This window comes from Lipotes vexillifer, unplaced genomic scaffold, assembly GCF_000442215.2.
Source record: "Lipotes vexillifer unplaced genomic scaffold, Lipotes_vexillifer_v1.1 scaffold1533, whole genome shotgun sequence".
NCBI lineage: Eukaryota > Metazoa > Chordata > Mammalia > Artiodactyla > Lipotidae > Lipotes > Lipotes vexillifer.
In genome coordinates this window covers 1,694,328-1,703,739 of record NW_006778886.1, presented here as the reverse complement: position 1 = coordinate 1,703,739, position 9,412 = coordinate 1,694,328, and positions in this window count along the sequence as shown.

Here is a 9,412-nt window from a genome sequence, read left to right as displayed (position 1 = left end):
ACACTGGAGTCCATCAGTTGATCAATTATATATTTGATACAACTTGGAACATACATTTTAGACTAAGACCATCTTCCTTAAACAAGTTTTATAGCTTTGGCTTGAAACAAATATGTAATGGAAACTACAGATACCTAAACATGATGTTTATCTTATTAGTAGTGTTTTCCTGTTATACAAAACACCTAAAAAGAACAGGGTATAACAGATTAGATACAATTTTCTCAGTTTGGCTAAACACTAGTAAAAAGTCATTAAATAATTTCCAATCAGGCCGTGAATAAGAAGGGCTTGGCATTTATGTGATTTCCAACAGGTGAATAACTTTGCCTTAGGAATAATATATACATTATTCATTGGCCAAAACCCAACATAGCCCTTCAGAAGAAAATAAATGACTAGCTTTGTTTCAAGTAACAGATATCAAAAGTGCAGGTTGTTATATACCACACTGTTATACCTGCTTCTAACTATACTGATGTGGATGATTTAGCAAGCTAAAACAGTATTTCAGAAATGGTGAACTTAAACTCAAAAAAATTATTACAACAAATGCACTTATAATTATCTAGTTGATCTCATTCATTTATGGAAGATACTGGTAGAAAAAAAATTATTTCACTAAGCAGGCTAGTAGACCTTTCTCAAAGAAAAATCCAGTCAACAAACGTGTTTACTTCTTTTCTTTGTGACTCTGACTACAACTTTTAAAATGCTATTTTCAGTCACTAGTTCTTAAATAATTTTCTAAACTTAGAGGAACTTTCAATACTGATATCACTACTTTAATATTCTAATTGCTTTTATTATTTACCATTTTTAATTTCAATGAATATAATGATTTTCATGTACTGAATATCTTCTGTATAGATAAAATATATCCCTAGGAATCTACATTACATTGCAAAATTATAACAATATGAAATCAACACAGTTTTGTTTTTAAACTCTCAGGGTTGAAACAAGCCCAAATGAAAGGTATATTGAAATACATAGGACCCCCAATTTTATTCGGTGGAATTGGGTACTAGTGATTCACCAAGATTTACAAAATATTTCATACTGAAGTTCTCAGAATAAATAAAATAATTGCTTATCCTATAAGTATATTTGCTTATCTGCATTTATAAAATAATGACCAATCAAATGTTAAAAGCAGTTTATTGTAATGAATCTGAGCCTATCTGAATAAATTTGATCTGGAACTCTATAATCTAGATCCACACAACTCTCTGGGAAATTTTCCCCAACATTCCTCAAGAGGAAAAACTGTTGCTGTACTTTTTCATAATTATGTAAAAAGTTATGATAGTGAATAGGTTGACTGAAGTTTATATTTTGAATCGTTTTATTCTAATAGTGTTCCAGTAGTAGAAGTCATGATAAGCATTACTATCCACTGTAAAATTCTTGTCATTAACAGCATCAATCTTTGGGACATATTCTCATTACAAATTCAGCAAGTAAACAAAATGAAAATGGTGTCTGGGTAAGATGACAACTTGAGCTGCTTTGTCCAATTTCTCCATGTGTGATCTTGCTTCAGAATTAGAAACTGAGAAAGAGTGCTATTCACGTGTTAAGAAGTCACACACTTCCTTCTAGATATGTAACAGATGTGACCAGGTTGAAAAACCCAATGAGGCTGGAAAGTAGCTGCCCTTACTGAGGACGCAGCTAAATACCATGGAAACTGGGGAGAAGACATTTCCTGAATCACATAACAGGAAATGTAAACTATATCACATCCTCATGATTGATATTGAAGGGTAAAATTCTAATATTTCAGACAACAATGAATCCACAAATGGTCTCAGCACCCTGTTTTGGGGTAAATACCCAACCAAAGAAAATTCTATGTATTCAAACATGTAAAGATTAGTAGTCTGGAAAGAAAAAAAATATATAGTGTGGGAACTGTAAAAATATTTTGCTATATAAAAAGGAAAACTTATTCTTAAGAGTAAATATATACTTATTTTTGAAAATGCTTTACTACTGAACACAATGTATTTTTGAAAGTACCTACTTTTTTCTAAACATCTTTATTGGAGTATAATTGCTTTACAATGGTGTGTTAGTTTCTGCTTTATTTATTTTTATTTTTTATTTTTTATACAGCAGGTTCTTATTAGTCATCCATTTTATACACACCAGTGTATACATGTCAATCCCAATCTCCCAATTCATCACATCCCCACCCCGACCCACCGTCGCTTTCCCCCCTTGGTGTCCATACATTTTTTCTCTATATCAGTGTCTCAATTTCTGCCCTGCACACCAGTTAATCTGTACCATTTTTCTAGGTTCCACATATATGCGTTAATATACGGTATTGTTTTTCTCTTTCTGACTTACTTCAGTCTGTATAACAGTCTCTAGATCCATCCATGTCTCTACAAATACACCAATTTTGTTCCTTTTTATGGCTGAGTAATATTCCATTGTATATATGTACCACATCTTCTTTATCCATTTGTCTGTCAGTGGGCATTTAGGTTGCTTCCATGACCTGGCTATTGTAAATAGTGCTGAAGTGAACACTGGGCTACATGTGTCTTTCTGAATTATGGTTTTCTCTGGGTATAGGTCCAGGGGTGAGATTGCTGGGTCATATGGTAATTCTATTTTTAGTTTTTTAAGGAACCTCCATAGTGGCTATATCAGTTTACATTCCCACCAACAGTGCAAGAGAGTTCCCTTTTCTCCACACCCTCTCCAGCATTTGTTGTTTGTAGATTTTCTGATGATGCCCATTCTGACTGGTGTGAGGTGATAACTCATTGTAGTTTTGATTTGCATTTATCTAATAATTATTGATGTTGAGCAGCTTTTCATGTGCTTCTTGGCAATCTGTATGTCTTCTTTGGAGAAAAGTCTATTTATGTCTTCTGCCCATTTTTGGATTGGGTTGTTTATTTTTGTAAAATTGAGCTGTATGAGCTCTTTACATATTTTGGAGATTGCTCCTTTGTCCGTTGATATGTTTGCAAATATTTTCTCCCGTTTTGAGGGTTGTCTTTTTGTCTTGTATTATGCTTTCCTTTGCTGTGCAAAAGCTTTTAAGTTTCATTAGGTCCCATTTGTTTATTTTTGTTTTTATTTCCATTACTCTAGGAGGTGGATCAAAAAGGATCTTGCTGTGATTTGTCAAAGAGTGTTCTTCCTATGTTTTCCTCTAAGAGTTTTATAGTGTCCTGTCTTACATTTAGGTCTCTATTCCATTTTTAGTTTATTTTTGTGTATGGTGTTAGGGACTGTTCTAATTTTATCCTTTTACATGTAGCTGTCCAGTTTTCCCAGCACCACTTATTGAAGAGATGGTCTTTTCTCCATTGTATATCCTTGCCTCCTTTGTCATAGATTAGGTGACCATAGGTGTGTGGGTTTATCTCTGTGCTTTCTATCTTGTTCCATTGATCTATATTTCTGTTTTTGTGCCAGTACCATATTGTCTTGATTACTGTAGCTTTGTGGTATAGTCTGAAGTCAGGGAGTCTGATTCCTCCAGCTCCGTTTTTTTCTCTCAAGACTGCTTTGGCTATTCGGGGTCTTTTGTGTCTCCATACAAATTTTAAGATTTTTTGTTTTATTTCTATAAAAAATGCCTTTGGTAATTTGATAGGGATTGCATTGAATCTGTAGATTGCTTTGAGTAGTATAGTCATTTTCACAATATTGATTCTTCCAATCCAAGAACATGGTATATCTCTCCATCTGTTGGTGTCATCTTTAATTTCTTTCATCAGTGTCTTATAGTTTTCTGCATACAGGTCTTTTGTCTCCCTAGGTAGGTTTATTCCTAGGTATTTTATTATTTTTGTTGTAATGGTAAATGGGAGTGTTGCCTTAATATCTCTTTAAGATTTTTCAGCATTAGTGTATAGGAATACAAGAGATTTCTGTGCATTAATTTTGTATCCTGCAACTTTACCAAATTCATTGATTAGCTCTAGTAGTTTTCTGGTGGCATCTTCAGGATTCTCTATGTATAGTATCATGTCATCTGCAAACAGTGACAGCTTTACTTCTTCTCCAATTTGGATTCCTTTTATTTCTTTTTCTTCTCTGATTGCCATGGCTAGGACTTCCAAAACTATGTTGAATAATAGTGGTGAGAGGTGACATCCTTGTCTTATTCCTGATCTTAGAGGAAATGCTTTCAGTTTTTCACCATTGAGATTGATGTTTGCTGTGGGTTTGTCATATTTGGCTTTATTATGTTGAGGTAGGTTCCCTCTATACCCACTTTCTGGAGAGTTTTTACATAAATGGGTGTTGAATTTTGTCAAAAGCTATTTCTGCATCTATTGAGATGATCATATGGTTTTTATTCTTCAATTTGTTAATATGGTGTATCACATTGATTGATTTGCACATATTGAAGAATCCCTGCATCCCGGGGATAAATCCCACTTGATCATGGTGTATGATCCTTTTAATGTGTTGTTGGAATCTGTTTCCTAGTATTTTGTTGAGGATTTTTGCATCTATATTCATGAGTGTTATTGGTCTGTAATTTCCTTTTTTTGTAGTACCTTTGTCTGGTTTTGGTATCAGGGTTATGGTGGCCTCATAGAATGAGTTTGGGAATATTCCTTCCTCTGAAATTTTTTGGAAGAGTTTGAGAAGGATGGGTGTTACCTCTTCTCTAAATGTTTGGTAGAATTCATCTGTGAAGCCATCTGGTCGTGGACTTTGGTTTGTTGGAAGATTTTAAATCACAGTTTCAATTTCATTACTTGTGATTGATCTGTTCATATTTTCTCTTTCTTCCTGGTTCAGACTTGGAAGGTTATACCTTTTTAAGAATTTGCCCATTTCTTCCAGGTTGTCCATTTTATTGGCATAGAGTTGCTTGTAGTAATCTCTTATGATGCTTTGTATTTCTGCGGTGTCTGTTGTAACTTCTCCTTTTTCATTTCTAATTTTATTGATTTGAGTCCTCTCTCTCTTTTTCTTGATGAGTCTGGCTAATGGTCTATCAATTTTGATTATCTTCTCAAAGAACCAGCTTTTACTTTTATTGATCTTTGCTATTGTTTTTTTTTGTTTGTTTCTATTTCATTTATTTCTGCTCTGATTTTTATGATATCTCTCCTTCTGCTAACTTTGGGTTTTGTTTGTTCTTCTTTCTCTAGTTCCTTTAGTTGTAAGGTTAGATTTTTTATTTGAGATTTTTCTTGTTTCTTGAGGTAGGCTTGTATAGCTGTAAATTTCCCTCTTAGAACTGCTTTTGCTGCATCCCATAGGTTTTGGATCGTCGTGTTTTCATTGTCATTTGTCTCTAGGTATCTTTTGATTTCCTCTTTGATTTCTTCAGTGATCTCTTGCTTATTTAGTAATGTAGTGTTTAGCCTCCATGTGTTTGTGTTTTTTTACGTTTTTTTACCTGTAATTAATTGATTTGTAATCTCATAGTGCTGAGGTCAGAAAAGAAGCTTGATATGATTTCAGTTTTCTTAACTTTATTGATGCTTGATTTGTGACCCAAGATGTGATCTATCCTGGAGAATGTTCCATGTGCACTTGAGAAGAAAGTGTAATCTGCTGTTTTTGGATGGAATGTCCTATAAATATCAATTAAATTTATCTGGTCTTTTGTGTAATTTGCTACTCCAGCTTTCTTTTGATTTCCATTTGCATGGAATATCTTTTTCCATCCCATCACTTTCAGTCTGTATGTGTCCCTATGTCTGAAGTGGGTCTCTTGTAGACAGCAAATATCTGGGTCTTGTTTTTGTATCCATTCAGAAAACCTGTGTCTTTTGGTTGGAGCGTTTAATCCATTCACGTTTAAGATAATTATCGATATGTATGTTCCTATTGTCATTTTCTTCATTGTTTTGGGTTTGGTTTTGTAGGTCCTTTTCTTCTCTTGTGTTTCCTACTTAGAGAATTTCCTTTAACATTTGTTGGAGAGCTCGTTTGGTGGTGCTGAATTCTCTTAGCTTTTGCTTGTCTGTAAAGCTTTTGATTTTCTCCATTGAATCTGAATGAGATCCTTGCTGGATAGAGTAATCTTGGTTGTAGGTTCTTTCCTGTCATCACTTTAAGTATGTCATGCCACTCCCTTCTAGCTTGTAGAGTTTCTGCTTAGAAATCATCTGTTGACCTTATGGGAGTTCCCTTGTATGTTATTTGTCATTTTTCCCTTGCTGCTTTCAATAATTTTTCTTTGTCTTTAATTTTTGCCTGTTTGATTACTACGTGTCTCGGCATGTTTCTCCTTGGGTTTATCCTGTATGGGACTCTCTGTGCTTCCTGGACTTGGGTGACTATTTCCTTTCCCATGTTAGGGAAGTTTTCAACTATAATCTCTTCAAATATTTTCTTGGGTCCTTTCTCTCTCTCTTCTCCTTCTGGGACCCCTATAATGCAAATGTTGTTGGGTTTAATGTTGTCTCAGAGACCTCTTAGGCTGTCTTCATTTCTTTTCATTCGTTTTTCTTTATTTTGTTCCACAGCAGTGAATTCCCCCATTCTGTCTTCCAGGTCACTTATCCGTTCTTCTGCCTCAGTTATTCTGCTATTGATTCCTTCTAGTGTATGTTTCATTTTAGTTATTGTATTGTTCATCTCTTTTTGTTTGTCCTTTAATTCTTCTAGATCTTTGTTAAACATTTCTTGCATCTTCTTGATCTTTGCCTCCAATCTTTTTCCAAGGTCCTGGATCATCTTCACTATCATTATTCTGAATTCTTTTTGTGGAAGGTTGCTTATCTCCACTTCATTTCGTTTTGTTTCTGGGGTTTTATCTTGTTCCTTCATCTGGTACATAGCCCTCTGCCTTTTCAACTTGTCTATCTCCCTGTGAATGTGGTTTTTGTTCCACAGGCTGCAGGATTGTAGTTTTTCTTGCTTCTGCTGTCTGCCCTCTGGTGGATGAAGCTATCTAAGAGGCTTTTGCAAGTTTCCTGATTGGAGGGTTGGGTGGTGGGTAGAGCTGGCTGTTGCTCTGAGTTTCTGCTTTATAACAAAGTGAATCAGCTATACATATACATATATCTCCATATCTCCTCCTTCTTGCATCTCCCTCCCACCCTCCCTATCCCACCCCTCTAGGTGGTCACAAAGCACTGAACTGATCTCCCTGTGCTATGCAGCTGGTTTCCACTAGCTATCTATTTTACATTTGGTAGCGTATATATGTCCATGCCACTCTCTCACTTAGTTCCAGCTTACACTTCCCCCTCCCCATGTCCTAAAGTCCATTCTCTACATCTGCATCTTTATTCCTGTCTGGCCCCTAGGTTCTTCATAACCTTTTTTTTTAGATTCCATATATATGTGTTTGCATACAGTATTTGTTTTTCTCTTTCTGACTTACTTTACTCTGCATGACAGACTCTAGGTCCATCCACCTCACTACCAATAACTTAATTTCATTTCTTTTTATGGCTGAGTAATATTCCATTGTATATATGTGCAACATCTTGAAAGTACCTACTTTTGTATGCAAAAAAACATAGACTGAGGTGCGAAAAAAGAATTTAAAGGTGTGACAAAAAGGCAAAAGCCTAAGATGAAGAAGAATTAACTGACATGAGGAAAAATAACAAGTTAACTGATGTTAAAACTGGTAATAAGCTTAAAAATTGCACACGGAAACAGTGTTGCATATAATCTTCATTGTAAATTAGATAGATCAGTAATTTAGAAGATAAACTTGGTAAAGTCTCTCAGAATATAAATGAACATCAACAATAATAGTAAAACCAGTAAGAGAAAGTGGAGTTATGAAAGAGACTACTGTGAGATTAAATTCCATGGTTCTTGAAGCAAAGGATAGAAACAGTAGAAAAATAGATACAGCCAATATGTAAAAGAAAAAAAAATGTATTATATGAAAAGGAGGTCAACACCTTGACACATTTTGGTGAATTAAAAATATCTTTTAAAATAAACTATATCCTATAAGCATTTATGTAGAAAAAACAGGATGCCTGTGAGGAAACAATTTCATAAAGGAATTCTACTGAAATAATAAATTCCAGAAAACAGTAGATAAAAAAGTATAAGGACCTGAAGAAAAAAATTATGACCCAAGAAGTTTATAAGGAAGTAAGTTACTACTTAGTTATGATAGAAATAAATATATACTTTCAAACTGTAAGGGTTTAGAAACAAACATCATCAATATATCTTTTCTATATTTGAAACTATACTAAAGTATGCTGAGAAACGAACCAAAATAAAAAATTTTTAAATGGCAGCATTGAAGTGCTGATACTGAACACTACAACTAGGTTAAAAAAGAGATTTATGATGCTACAATTTTGCTATATAATTCAATGGATTTATCAATAAATTTTAAGAGGAAATATAAGAGCAAATTAATATAATTATATTATTCAGGGTCTAAAATATGTCACGTGAACAGAATATTGGAAGTTGTAAAAAGGTAAATTATGCTAAGTTTTATCTCTTTCATGTAGCAAATCAATAGAGATTGGTTGGAAAATTAAAAACAATAATATTAAAAAATTTACCTTAGAAGTAACGATTAGTAGAATAATATATTTCTTCCAATTGCTAGATGAGAAAAGAGTAAATAAAATGTACGTGTAAGGGAAGAAAAAGTGATAGGAACCAAAAAGACAAGTGAAAAGAAAACACAGGGTACAAGTTGTCATCTATTGTGATGAAATACGTCAGTGGTACCTGTATTTAAAGTCACCATATCCTACTCTGTTCTCGACCTTGTGTGCCTTTGCTCCCAACCCCCCGCCCCCACCACACACATACTCTCTGCATTGTTTTATGGGTTTTGCTATCTCTAAATGGATTTAGAAAGATGGATAATCAAAAACATGTGAAAGGTTCTTCTTATGGACACCTGAAAAAGCAGCACCTGTGCTGTAGGTAGCTGCCTCTTAGAGGACACTGGGTAAAGTCACATGAAGTGGGTGAATCAAGAAATGTCGTTCTTGGGCTTCCCTGGTGGCACAGTGGTTGACAGTCCGCCTGCCGATACAGGGGATGTGGGTTCGTGCCCCGGTCCGGGAAGATCCCGTGTGACGCGGAGTGGCTGGGCCCGTGAGCCACGGCCGCTGAGTGTGCGCGAACGGAGCGGCCACAACAGTGTGAGACCTGCGTGCCAGAAAAAAAAAAAAAAAAAAAAAAAGAAATGTCGTTCTTTTTCTTTTTATAAAGCCTGTACTTCATGAGGAGAATGGTGTGAGTAATGAACAAAGTCTGCATAGATTCTTCTCAATCAAATCCCAGCCACTTTATAGTTAATATTTTTTCCCAGGAAAAGATGATAGGATAGCCCATGAGGCTCAGCTCTTCTAAAATGAGTTTTAATCTTTTCGGGGGCATACCTTCTTCAAAAGCTACCATGATAACGGCTTCATTCTTTGAAGAAAAGTAGATTTTCATTCCAGAGGTTAATTTTTTTTTTTTTTTT